The sequence below is a fragment of the Hipposideros armiger genome, unplaced genomic scaffold (assembly GCF_001890085.2).
Source record: "Hipposideros armiger isolate ML-2016 unplaced genomic scaffold, ASM189008v1 scaffold_3, whole genome shotgun sequence".
In the NCBI taxonomy this organism is placed as follows: Eukaryota; Metazoa; Chordata; class Mammalia; order Chiroptera; family Hipposideridae; genus Hipposideros; species Hipposideros armiger.
The window spans coordinates 4,419,577-4,434,134 of NW_017731353.1; the positions used below are offsets into that span (position 1 = coordinate 4,419,577).

At 41.2% G+C, this 14,558-nt stretch overlaps 1 protein-coding gene across 2 annotated transcripts in view; it reads left to right on the forward strand.

Annotated features, from left to right (window-relative positions):
• ABL1 (ABL proto-oncogene 1, non-receptor tyrosine kinase) overlaps positions 1-14,558 on the forward strand; it is a 129,977-nt gene that overhangs the window by 1,928 nt on the left and 113,491 nt on the right. The window lies entirely within an intron of this gene.

Genomic DNA, 14,558 nt, shown 5'->3' on the forward strand with positions numbered 1-14,558 from the left:
TCCTGAGGAGGCTGGGCTTAAGTGGTTTCCCAGGATCCATAGTCCGTGATTCTGTTCTAGCCCAAGGCATGGGCTTTCCCCCCAGGTGCATGGGTCCTTTACTACTTTCTAGATACAGAGAGCTTTTACCAAGTCCTTAAGCTCCAAAAGCTTAGGAGCCAGAGATCCTAGTTGACACTAATATCCTTGACCGTTTCAGTCATAAGTAGGACTTGAAAATACTTGGGAGCTAAGTGGGAAAAATCGAGTGGGGAAGCAGCATTCCTCATGAATTGAGGACACCACACTTTTGGTTATTTTACCTTATGCAAGTGCAAGTGGTAATCCTTGACTTACGGATGGAGCGTTCCTCCTCGCTCCCTGTTTCAGATGACATCTGGGGCAAGAAAGGTGGTCTGACATTTTTATGGACATAGTTGGCATTCTAATTCTGACAGTGCCTATTATACTGTTCACGTCCCGTAATTCTGTGTGAAGTTTTCAAGCTAAGGGTCATCTAAGACCAGTGTCTGGAACAGCTGGCTGTGAACCACTTAATTAGGGTTTTCTTTGTACTGCTGCAGCCTGACATTTTTCAGACTGTGTACTTTATATTAGAATGTCGGTTGAGCCTACCCACCCTATAAGCAAATGTAAGATGTGTGCAAGTGGCATATGCTTTGAAATTCCATCACAAATACCTCTTAACAGGTGGCTACAATAAACGAAGGTGTTTCTGTTCAGTGAACTTGCATTTTTGACAGTTGAGGTTTGCCTTTCTTACAGAAAAATATTCACCTTATCTAAAAAATCTGGGTACTTGGATTTTATTTTACCTTAAAACATTTAGTTATATTTTAGCATTGGTTTTAGACAGGCAGATATGGTAATGTGCTGTGTTCTGGTGCTTCCCAAATTCAGCATTTATAAAGTGAATTATTTACATTTTTAACTAGTTATGATCATACAGACTTAGTGAAAATTGGTACAGACTTTCTGGACAGCTTTGGCCAAACATCAGAATTTAAAATGTGCATACCGATGACCCAGTAATCTCACTTCTAGGAAACTATTCTGGTATAATGTAGTCTCCTAGATGTCGTGATACCCCTTCCGGGATCCAGGGTTAAAATTGTTTGCACATTAATGCAATACTAAGATGTTATTTGCACTAATGGTGCAGAAGTAATGCAACTTTCTTAGCTTGAATCAAAGCTGTAGTCTCTAACTATACTGGTAGCCATTGTATTCATGCCATGCACTCATAGTAAAAAATAATCATAATTAAAAATTTTGGTTGTCACTTAAGAAAGTCATTGACGAAGCAGCAAGTATTATAAACTTTAGTAACTCTTGACCCTTGTGTATACATCTTTTTAATATTCTGTGGGATGAAATGGTAAGTACGCCTAAAGCATTTCTGTTGTGTGCTGAGGTATGATGGTCATCTCTAGGAAGAGCACTGGGGCAGTTGTTTGAGTTGCAGGCTGAGCTAGCTGCTTTTCTCATGAACTGTCATTTTTACTTGAAACTATGACAAAACTACAATCCACAAACTATGGTTATTAACACTAAAAAATGTATAAAGGAGTCTTTCAAAGAAAACAACTGGTAGTATCCAATGATAAAATTTTAGCTTTCCAGTGAAAATTAGCATTTTGGAAAACTTGTATCTGCTACTATCGTGTAGAGATTGGTGGTAATATTTACAAATGTAGTATTTTGATATAATGAAATGTATTATTTGGAAGATCTACGTAATTCAGTGAGTCAGTATTTTCTAAATGATCAACACATAATATTATGGAATCACACACAGGTAAAAGATCCATTCAAGGTGCAAGATGGACCACTGGCTTTTAATGTAACAGAATACAAAAGTTCATTGATACAGCTTTAGATTCTATATGACAACTAACCTTTGAGAAACTACCACTAAAAACGAAAAAAATAAAGAGACTATCATTTACCAAGTCTTGGTGTAGCTTCAGAGAGGAATAACTACAGTTATCTAAAAACAGGGTAAACACAGTTATTTTCCAGTAATAATAAAAATATTTAATTTTAAATGAATAATTTAAAATTTTCAGTTTAAACTTCTAATATGGTAAATATTGAGGAGATAACCTGTATAAGTAATAGGGGTCCTCAGTCATTTTTAAGTGTCAAAGACGTCCTAAGATTTAAAAAGCTTAAAAACTGCTGCTATAGAAAGTGTATTGGAAGGCACATAATGCTGTTTATTGTCAGCATACTATAAAGTACTGACACTGATAGGTGTCCATGTAGTGATTAAGTGGAAAACAGCAGTTTGGGGCTCAGTCCGCTTGGTATGGCCCCCTATTTGTAAAATAAAAATTATTTTTATTTGTCCATGCACAGAAAAAAGTGTGGAAGGATTTAGACTGAAGTAGTGGTTATCTCTAGGAAATTGGGATTTAGGTGGAATAGGAGAAAACTTTCACATTTTACTTTGTATTTGTGATATTTCAGATTCCTTTTTACAACAAATGTGTTATTTTGTAATACAAAAAAATACAAAGATTTAAAATGTGAACTTATGGCAGTCCAGTCAAATAGTCACTTCTATGCTGCACCTTTTTGTTTTGTTTGTTTTTTTAGCTGAGCCATCCTGCCACCTGTTGGCAGCTCAGCGGCAGCTCAGTTCGGGCCGGGACTCAAACCGCTGTTGCTCAGAGCTCAAACTCTTGAGCCAGCTCTTAACCAACTGAGCCACTGGGCCGGCCCTATGCTGCACCTTTTTATAAACGAATTTGCCTAAGTCCTGTTTTACTGAAGACAAACACATTTCTTTGGACCTTGGGCATTCTTTTTCTAGGGGAACATGAACACGGTCTTACTTTGGGTTACAAATTTTTCTGGGTCTTCATAGGCTGATCTTTCTAGAGTTGGTAAACATCCATAAAGGTTGGATTAAAAAACTTGCAGTCGTAACTTACAGCGTTGGATCAGACATGACTCTGGAAGCCAAGAATAATGTTGTGTCGTGGTGAATCTTAAAGGAGTGGGCACATGGCAGCTTTTGGCTAGGATCATTCAGGGTCAAAAGGGCTAGTCACAGGTAGGGGGAAAGAAGGAAACCATGATGTTATTTCATGTACCATATGTTCCTTCCAAATTTCAGTGGCTTGACTAAGAAAATTCACATTTAGGAGAGTTGGTAAAACAGGATTGAAAACATTCACTAGTAAACCCCTTTTCCTTAGCATTCCTTTCTTTCTTCAACAAATATTTGTTGAGCACACACTATGTACCTGGTAGTGTTTTAGTCATTGGTGATTCATTAATGACCAAAAACGTATTCCTGCCCTCCTAAAACTTAAATTCTGGTGGGAGGAGACAGACCATAAATAAGCTAAATAAGTAAAATATGGAGTATGTTGATGGTAGTAGGTGTTGAGGAGAAAAATAACAGTGCACAGTATAGGAAATGTTGGGGTGGGGCGGTGATTTTAGGGTGGCTAGAGAGGCCCCACTAAAAGGGTGGCATTTGAGTAAAGACCTGAAGGAGGGAGGTAAGGGGAAATGCCATGGAAATAATGGGGTGAAAACATTTCAGGCAGTGGGAGTCAGGGTGCAAAGGTTCTGAGGCAGAGCTTGCTTAGCACGTTCAAGGACAAGTCCAGATTCGCTGGAGCAGAGAGAGCAAAAGGAGAGTTGTAGGAGATAAAATGGAGGGGTGGAGGGGGAATGACTGGAGAAGACGGGGGCCTTGTTGGCCATTGCAAGGATTTTGCCTTTCACTCATGTGGTTTGGGGAGCCTTTGGAAAATGTTGAGGGAGGAGTCATAGGCCCTGATTTATGCTTTAATAAATCTCTCTGGCTGCTGTGTCCTGAAGGAGAGCCAAGGAAAAAGCAGGGATTCCACTTAGGGGAGTCCATTCTCATCTAATCTAGATGAGAATGGTGTTGGCAGTGGCGAAGGGTCAGATTCTGTGACATCTGGAGGCACAGCTGACTAAATTTGCTCTTGGATTAGATGTGAGATTGTGGCACGTGAGAGAAGTCAGGGTGACTCCAAGGTTTTTGGATTGAATAACTGGAAAAACGGAGTTGCCTTTTACTGAAATGTAGACTACAGGAGCAGGTTTGGGGAGGGAGAGGGTGGTGGAGATCAGGAACTTCTTGTGGGGCATGCTGCATTTGATGTTCCTATTAGGCATCTAGGTGGGTATGTCAGATACACAACTGGGTCTACAAGCTTGAATTCAGGGCTGGACAGAGAGCCCGGGAGTCATCGGGTTATAGGTGGTATTTAGAGCTATGAGAATGGATGATGTCCCCAAGGGAGACATGTTTATGTACGTGTCTTATATATGTAAGGGGACATTCAGTAGTTCATGAAATTAAGACTTTACATTTTTCTATAGGATTAGTTTGAATCTTTTTTAGGTGGGTGAAATTCAGATTTTGCATGGGAATGATTTTAACTCATTTAAAAATTTTAAATCCTCTTTCTCTGGATTTTTTTTTTCTAAATCAGAAAGTTGCAGATTTTATACACACACTTACACACACACACACACACACACACAATATTACTCAGCAATAAAACAGAATGAAATGTTGCCATTTGTGACAATATGGACGATCTAGAGGGCATTATGCTGAGTGAAATACAAATACTGTATGATTTCGCTTATATGTGGAATCTAAAAACAAAACAAACAACTCCTGGATTTATCCTTGTTTTGAATAAATTCAGCATAAACTTCTGTACTTTTTACTGCAATATCATATTCATGGTTTTATTGGCAATACTGCAGCATCCTGAATTGCCAAGAGTGTCTCTTGTGGATGTGTAAAGATTGATTTTTTTTTTTTGGACCTGTGGTGTCTACAGGATAGACATTATTCCTGTTTTTCAGTAGAGAAAGCTGTGGTTCCTGGTGGTAAAGTAGTGTTTTTAGGATTACATGGCTGATTTGTTGTAGAGCTGGGTTGAAATCAAGTGTTTCTTGATAGGTTGAGTATCTTTTCTTTCAAGAACATTACCTTTTGAATATAGATGAATGCCTTTTGAAAATCTTCATAACATTGAAATGAGGGGGTGTTAGATTTATAATTTATTTAATCAAAATTTTTATTTTTTTTCACCATTTTGTGGAACATGTTTTTGATATTCTATTGAATATTCTTACCCTTTGATGTTTGGGTGTTCAGAGATGGTAATATGTAACAAACATACCTTATTTATGCTTTTATAATTTATAATTCAGTGCTTTAATGAATTTAATTTCATAATTCAAAAATTTAAAGACCTATAAGTTTTCCTACAAACCTTATGGCCACTTTTAAAATTTATTTTTAAACTAAATTTAATCATTTTGAATAGATAATACATTTTCTTTTTCTTTTTTTTTTTTTAAAGGTTTTATTGGGGAATTGGGGAACGGGAACAGTGTTGGGGAATTGGGGAAGGGGAACAGCTAAGTTGTTGTCCTTCAATCTTAGTTGTGGAGAGCGCAGCTAGCTCAGCTCCAAGTCCAGTTACCATCCGGCCATCGGTCGGCAGCTCGCAGCCGCTCAGCTCAAGGTGCCGTGTTCAATCTTAGTTGCAGGTTGGTGTAGCCCACCATCCCATGAGGGAGTCAAACTGGCAAACTTGTTAGGAGCACGTGCTCTCACCAGCTGAGCCATCCTGCAACCTTTTGGCAGCTCAGCGACAGCTCAGCTTGGGCAGCGCTCACTGGCCCATGTGGGAATTGAACCAGTGACCTGTTGCTCAGAGCTCATGCTCTTAACCAATTGAGTCACTCGGCTGACCCCGATAATACATTTTCTGATTAAAATTACAAGGCTGTATTACAAATGTTCTGAGAAGCTTGCTTTCATCCAAGTCCCTCTGTCCTTTTTATTCCACTACTGCCTCTGGGAAACCAGCTTTATTAGTTTCTTTTTTATCATTTCAGTGTTTTTTTTTTGTTGTTGTTGTTTTTGCAAATATATATTTATTACATAAAAGATAGCATACAATATATACTGTTCTGTGCTTTTTTTGTTTTTCACTAATTATGTCCTCAGGATCTCTCCATATTGGAATATAGATATCTTCCTTTTTCTTATGGCTACATTGTATCCCATTATCTTGGAAGTATTATTGGTTTTTCAACTCATCCCCTATTTCTGGGCATTGGGTTATTTCCTGTCTTCAGACCTTATATCTGTCATTTCAACTTGTGCCAGTGTAGCTGTGGGAGAGATTCCTAAAAGTGAGAGTGCTGGGCTAAAGGGTTAATGCATTAGTAGGTTAACAGTAGTAGGTAGATAGATATTAGTATAGACACTGTAATGGTAGATGTTACCCCCATGTTCCCTTCCATCAGGGCTGCACTAGCTTTTATACTCCCATCGCTAGTACTGTGCACGAGAGTGGCTGTATCTGCAAAGCCTAGCAACAGAGTGTGTTGTCAAACTTTGGGACTTTTACCAAACTGATAAATTATATCTTAATATGGTTTTAATTGGTAGCCCTCTTATGAGTGAGGTTGAGCATTTTTAATGTGCTTAAGGGGAATCTTTATCTTTCTGGGACCTATCTCACCAGGTTCTTGGTGTGCCAGATACTTAAATAGGCAACTGTGCAATGCCGGGTTGGCTGCCCATGTAGCGTCCGCTACACTCTGCCCCTTCACCCCGTGAATCTCAAGGAACAGCCCCACCCCGGGCTCCAGAGGGGCCCTGATTCAGTGGTTTTCCACTCTGGCTGTACTTCAGAACCTCCTCAGGAATTTACAAAGACTTGTGTCCAGGTCCCACCCCCAGGGGTTGACCTAACTAATCTGAGGAGATGCCTGCACCTTGGTTTTTTTGTTTTGTTGTGTAGCAGTGGGAAACTTCATTTAAAAGGAAGATCGCAAAGGTGGAGGGACCTATTGCAGAGGGGAGGGACTGCTCCAATAGGGAGAGTGCCCTGACCTTAAGGTCTGCAAGTGTCTCCTTGTTTTGTTTTTGTATTTTGTTTTAAAACCTCCAAGTGATTCTGACAGGCAGCCAGGATTGAACATCCCTGGTCCAAGCCAATCACAGGCATCCTCAATTGACCAGTGTGAGGGAAGTCAAGGCCTTTTCTTCCTTTGTGTGGAGCGTGGGGCAGTCTTTGCTTCTAGCAGCTGGCATCAGCCATGAGGGTAGCTGGCCTCAGGCTGGAGCTGAGTGCTGGGGCGGGGTAGGGTGAGAGAACAGGGACAGTGTGGGGCTGCTGCCATCTCTGGACTTCAAATTAGGTGACATACATTTTCCTTATTGTTTAAGCCATTTTGATTTGGGGTGACTATTACTTGTGCTGCCAGTGTTTTCGCTGAAAAAGTAATACATTTTAACCTGATCAGTTTTTTTCCCCTTTCCATTTTTTGAAAGAAAAATGACAGATTCCATTGACAAATATTACAGTTCCTTATATTTGTGTTGCTCTTTAGTGTATATACCACTTTCACATTTACTTCTGTTTTGTAAAATTGGCAAAATCCTGTTTTATGAAGATCTCCTTACCTCTCCCTACTGCAGTGTACTAGTAATTATATCCCAAGGTATTACACACACACACACACACACACACACACACACACACACACACACACACACATTGTTGGCGCTACCTTGTGATAACATCACCTGTTAGAGATAACATGTTACTTACATTGCCTTTAAGACCAGTCCTGAGGTGATGGTGTGGCCTAGCCCCTGCCTCTGCTAGGGACTGGCTGGGTTAGGCAGTGCCAGCCCTCCAGCTGCTCCTAGGTCTCCGCTTGTTCCTGCAGGTGGCACCGCGAGCTGCTGCGCTAAGCCCTGGGCCATGTTTAAAGAACATAGGATCTATAGTTTAAGGAGCTTTTAGTGTTGCAGGCTGCATGGCAAGGAAGCCATGGGCAGCTTGTAAAGCTAGTCAAGGGCCAGTGCTGGTTCTTACTGCCCGAGGAGCAAAGACTGGTGAAAAACTCAGCTCATTTCCAGTGTCTTCCTGAAGCCTGCTCCTGACCACTGTTTGCCTGACTTCAGGTAGCTTTGACCTCAGACAGCATCCATTCTTGAGGAATGACGTCGATTAGCAGGAAAATCAAAAAAGAAGTTCCAGTGCAAAGAATCTCCTATCTTAAGATACATTCAGAACACTGCCTAAGAAGGAATGAAATGTCATATGATAGTGTTTGCCTTTCCTTACCTAAGTTAATAATAATAACAGGTAGCATTTGGTTAGTACTTTCTATATTCAGTGCTTTCTATATCCAGTCACTTTTAATATATTAAATTATTTAACACAACAAAAATTTCAGATATTTTTAACAAGGAAAAACTGAGAACTAACAATTGATCATTATTAGCATATCTTGAAGGTTTGTTTAAGAAGCACATGTGAGCTGTTGCTGGGAGGAGGCCACTTGTGTGGATGAAGGTGAGCACGTAAAAGGGTTTGAACAAGGTGTTGTGAGTAGTAGTGCTAGTAATTACACCCCCCCCCATTCAAAACACACTCTATTGTTTAGTGGATAGTATGGAAGGGAAAATTTGTTTTCTTAGAGAAATTTATCTTTTTTGGTGATCTAGGAGCCTTTCAAAAGCCTAGCAGTGAAAATAGAGCTCTTGAAATACAGAAAAGTATATTTCTTATGTGGTTTGTTAGCAATAAGCCAAGCCCACTGTGTAGCTTTATGTTACTTTGGCTTGGCCATGACATATGATGCCGAATTAGTAGCATCCTCCTTGGCATTGTCTAATTCATGATCATGCCCTTGTCAGTTACCTAAGTGCAAAGTGTTTCCAGATTTTTTTGAGGGCTTTTGAAGAAAAAGTTTAATTAAAATATGGGTATAATGGAGAAAGCCTTCAGGAAATACAACGAATATTATTTTTAAAGTAGCTATTGTACATTGTTTTCTATGAAAACAGCATACATTTCTATGAATTATTCAAGGAAGGTTTGATTCAGAAATTAATTTGCGGTTCAATTTACATGATCAGTGCTACTTTAATTCCTGTTCAAATGAAAATTCATCTGCTCCTAGTCAAAGTGATACATAAAGTAAGGAAAATGTGGGTGTCCTAAGAGCAATTTTCAGGGTGCATTTGGGTTACAGTGTTTCTGCATTATGAAGTCAGGGTTACTGGATGGATTTTATAAATTGAGGAAATCCTCAATTTCTTTCTGTGCAAGCCTACGTCATTGCTGCATGAGAATGTGTAATCATGATGTTGACGGTGAATCAGAAGAGTTGGTAACTCATGACCCTTTAATTGAATTGTTTTTTGAATTGACTTGTGGAAGAGTGATTAGTAAATTCATAACGAATTGTGTAATTAATGGCCACAAATGCACAGTCTGAAGAGCCGTGTCCCTGCACTTGGGATGTCCTTGAGTTGCAAGGCTGGAAAGGACTGGAGGCGACCACTTCTCTGTGCCGAGGAGCAGATGTCCCGAGCTGAGCAGCTGGCTTCTCTGCCCTGAGTGCTTGCCGTGGGACTTGCCGGCACCCACAGCAGCCACGGCGCACCCACGGTGGAGGGAGGAATACCAGTTACCCTGCTGCAGTGCGTGCTTCTGCCAAGACCTGGGGGTTACACAGGAGAGGGGCAAGACCACGCCTGTCCACAGGTACAACCCAGTGCAGAGAAAAGCAAGAGTGAGGCAAGAAAAATTCAGTGACTGGGGGAAGGATGTTTGTGTTTGGACTTTTATAAAGTGTATAAAAAAATAATAAACCATGAATGAAAAAAGGAAAATGCAGTGAAAAGGATGAGGGCCTAGGGGGAGGGCTAAGTGGCTTGGTTGGAATTGCTGATGCCACAGCTACTTGCCACTGCATAGCACCTGAGCCGAGGGGCTGTGGTACGCCTGGCCCAGATCTTCCCTGGTGGGGGACTTCATGCCCTTTCTAGACCAGTCGTCAAGAGGGAGGAACCCGGCCATTTGCCCCACAGTGCTAGTCCTTTGCTGGTGGTGCAAGGCTCATTCGTAGGCCCACCAAGGCTACAGTGTCGTGTATGTATGTTAACTGGTTGTCCCTGGTTTGGGCTGAACCCAAAACATGGCCATGGTGAAGAGCACTGGTACTGTTTACTCCTTAACTTACATGCACCAGCTGTGGTGGGTGTCCTTTTGAGGGTGTCCACTGATGGGATACACGTGGCTTTTCAGTCATTAGCCCTGGGCAGTATACTCTTCTGCCACACAGATGACTATATTGAAAACTTTTTTCTCCTGGCTGAAAGGCAAGGCCCTTTCAATAAAAGGACTCTCGTATCTTCTGAAGTACATTTTGAAAGCTGGAGGCAGTCACTTGATTTCACAGGTGATGGGTTGCATAGAAATAACCCATCTTAGACAGCAGGTATTGTCACACATTCCTTGCCTGTTATAGCTGCTATGTGAGTGCTTTCTCAGTGCCAGGCTCTGTGCAGAGTGCTTGACGTATTATTTTTAAAAGTTACCAAATAATGCCAGAGCCTTCATTCTAAAATGCAATCTAAGTTTGGGGTTCTGTAGCTTAAAACGCTCTGGTAGTTCCCATTATGTAGAGGAACAGTCTCTATTTTTGCATCCTTATCCTTAAAAAATTTTTGAGTAAGCAAATAATATATGTATGTATGTGTGTGTATATATATATATATATATATATATATATATGTTGAAGTTTTCTGTAGAAGGAAAATAAAAAGCAAACAAATAAATAGTAAAGCCCTTTAACTCTCCTTATTTCTCTTCTCCTCCCATCTGACATCTATGGCTTCTGATAGGAAATTTTCCATTTCAGTCTCAGCATGAGGGGAAAATGACTTTCACATTTAGGTTTCTCATTCTGAAGTTCTTCCCCCAGATTTCAGCCTGAATTCTTTTGATAACAGACCTCAGCTCTTGTTCTCTGAAATGCATGTGGGAAAATGTTTGTCAGTGTTGAAATTGGGCATTTTTGATCTTATGGAACTCCAGAATTGTCCGATTATTAACTTCCTACTTGTTTGATTGTAGTTCAAATTCTGTTTTTAAAAGAGTAGAATGTACTCCCAGCAAACTGAAGATCAGATAAATAAAGTGGACCTGGAAAAGTAAGGCTTGGCAGTGTATTAAACCAAGCCTTCCAGAAACGAAAGTACACACTATAGAATGAATAGGTGTTCTTTTGTCCCTTGACAATTTCCTGCTTCTGTGTCTATCTCCTAGTCGAACAGGGAGATAGCGGTGACGTTAGAATCCTGGTTTTATCTGAATTCAGAGCCTCGCTTACCACTTCCCAGCAGTGTGATGGCAGACACCAGCACTGACTTAGTAGATTTACTTGAACACATCCTCTGCTACATGCTTCGTTAGGTGCTAGGAGTATAGTAAGTCTTTTTAATCTCTCTGAGTCTCTGAGTTCTGATTCGAAAATGGGAATCATAGTACTTACCTTGATTGTACCACTGCTGAGAGAATTAAATGAGATAATGAATAAAAAATGTCTAGCAGTGCCTGCCACTTGGTATGCCCCTAACAAATAGTAAGTATTGCTGCTATTGTTTATACTTCTAGCATAATATACCTGTCAGTAATAAGGAGCAGGGCAAAAAGGACGAAAGCGGAGGAAGATTGAGGAATAAACTCGAGGAGAAACACCGTTGTGACGAGCAGTGTGCCTGCCGCATGGTTGTACACGTTGGTGATTAATTATAAAACCCGTGAGTTGTAGCTGAACATATGATGGCACTAGACTGCAACTCTTCAAGAAAATTCCTGTCTGAACTGTACACACTTTTATAGAAAGGTACTTCCTGTAGGGTGATTGGAGGATGGGAGCTGTAGAGATCTTTCCAGCCCTGTGGCCACGTGAGATGGCACTTCGGATGCTTTTCCCTGAGGGTTTCCTGGTTGTCTGGGCCTTCTGGCCATTCTTGCTGTGGGAGGGAGCGTCCTCAGGCCAGACAGCCACTCTTTTTTCCCCCCGCCTGCAATTTACTGTTTCTTCAGGACAGATTATCTCATCTTCAAATCTGCTGCTTCTTGGTTAGCACACTTCATTTTTTCGGCCTTTCTCGGAGTCTGCATAGGTTTTTTTTATGAACTTGTATGGGAAATGGATTCGGGAAGCACAGTTTGGTGTGTGCTACAGTGTGGTTAGTTTGCTAGAGGTAAGCTCTGAGGTTTGTAAGGGTGTGTGGATATCAACCCAACCTAGAATTACACAGTAAAGCAAGCTTTTAATTTTCCCTGGTCAGAAGGATTCACTGTATGGACAAGCCTAAGACATTTACTGGGCTCCCAGAATATTTGCTTTTTTTTTCTTTTTTTGGTTGTGATAATTCTCATGACTTCTGGGAATCTGTCAATGTAAAGGAGCTTATTATGCTCTGCTGGTTATTTGCAGATTGGTTTTCCAGGCCCTTTCTTTTGGTCTCTTATCATTTTTTTTCTTTTTTTAAAGATTTTATTGGGGAATTGGGGGAGGGGGACAGACAAGTTGCTGTCCTTTTGTTCTTCAGTCTAATTGTGGAGGCCGTCGCTTCACTGGCCCATGTTGGTATTATCATTGCGCTCTTCCCGGCTGAGGCAGATCAGTTGCCGGCCACTGGACGGTTGCTCACGGTGGCTCATGGCAGCTCACGCTGGCTGCCGACCGCTCACGGTAGCTTACAGCAGCCCACTGCAGCCCCACTGCAGCCTACACCATAGCCGGCGACTCACGGCAGCCCAGCTCCAGGTCGAGCTGTTGTTCACCATCTTAGCTGTAGAGGACGCAGCGTCACCGGCCCTCATGTGGGATCCAAGCCCAGGTCCTGCTGCTCAGAGCTGGCGTCCCAAGCCAACTCCTAACCAACGCGCCACTCAGCCGGCCTGATCTCTTTTCTTCTTATGTCATTTAGCCGAGTTATTTTTCACCATCTTCACTAGCCGTAGGATGAAGAGAGCAGGAGAATTTCTTTGAGACGCTTTCCATGTAGGAACATTTTTTGACTCCACAGTTCTTAACTTTGCATTTAATTATGTAGTGAAACTGGGCTGACCCAAATGTCTTTGGAGAATTTTTCCAGCTCAAAAAGTTATTTCATTCTGTCTTGTTACTGTGCTAGTGTTGATTTAGTAAGAAAAGATACAGAATAATCTATAAATAGAACTTAGATTTTTGGAACCACCACCGACCACAATAGGACACAGAATAGTTCCAGAGCCCCAATAACTTTCCTCATGCTGTTATCCCTTTGCAGTCACACCTTTTCCACCCCTTTCCCCTGGCAGTCACTGATATGCTCTTGTCATTACATTTTTTGTCATTTTGAGAATGTCACATAAATGGAACCATCCAGTATTTAACTTTTTAATACTGGCTTTTTTCACTGAGCATAATGCCTTTGAGATCCATCCAAGTGCTGCATATGACAAGTTTGTTCCCTTTCGTTGCTGAGTAGTGTTCAATTATACGGATATCCTGCAGCTTGTTTATTCATTCATCTATTGAAGGACATTGGGATGTTTCCAGTTATTGATGATTATGAATAGAGTTGTTATAAACCTTTGCCTCGTCTTGCGTGAACATAAATTTTCAACTCACTAAGCGTATTCGTTTCCTGGGGCTCCTGTAACAGATTACCACAAACCGCGTGGTTTAAACCAACAGAAATTTACTTTTCACTGTTCTGGAGCCGGAAGTCTGAAATTACATCACTGGGCTGCAGTCATGTGTCAGCAGGGCCTTGCTCCCTCCAAAGGCTCTGGGGAAGAGCCTCTTGCGTGCCTCTTGCAGCTTCTGGAGGCCACCAGCACACTGTGGCCTCCGACCCCCTTCCTCGAATCCTCCAGCTTCTCGCTCCCATCGTTACTGTCCTCCTCCTGTTTTTCAGTCAGATCTCCCTCAGCCTCCCTCTTATAAGGACACTTGTCATTACATTTAGGGCCTACCAGGATAATCTTATCTCAAGATCCTTAACTAATGACAGCTACAGAGACACCTTTGCCCTGTAAGGTAGCATTACCAGGCTCCAGGGCACAGGTTGTGTAGATCTCCTGTGTAGGGCCTTTTCTCAGCGTTCCACATGTGGGCGAAGACCTGGGCATGTTTCTTACTGGGTCATAGATAAGTGTACGTTTAATTTTATAAGAAACTGCCCAACTGTTTTGTAGAGTGACTGTCATTTTATGTCCCTCACATACCAGAACTCCCGGCATCCTTGCCAGAACTTAGTATTATCAGTATTTTTTATTTTAGCTATTCTAGTGGGTACTTCATTGTGGCTTTAATTCGCGTTTCCCTGATGGCTAGTGATTTTGAGCATCTTTTCACCTGAAAGCTTTATGCCTTTTAATTTTCCTTTTTCATAACCTTCCTAAGTATGAGAAGGAAAAGAATGAACTGGATCATAGTTAAAGAAGAACATTACTGTCATAGAGCAGAATAGTGCCAAACAGCATTGTTATACAGTATAGACAAAAATATATTCCATTTTATCTTTCAGATTTCTCTATACAGTTTTGTTTGAGTTAATGATATGCTTGATTCTAATTTAAAAGGTGACTGTTCTGGGCCGGCCGAGTGGCACGTTGGTTAAGAACTGGCTTGGGATGCCAGAGGGCCCCGGTTCGGATCCCACATAT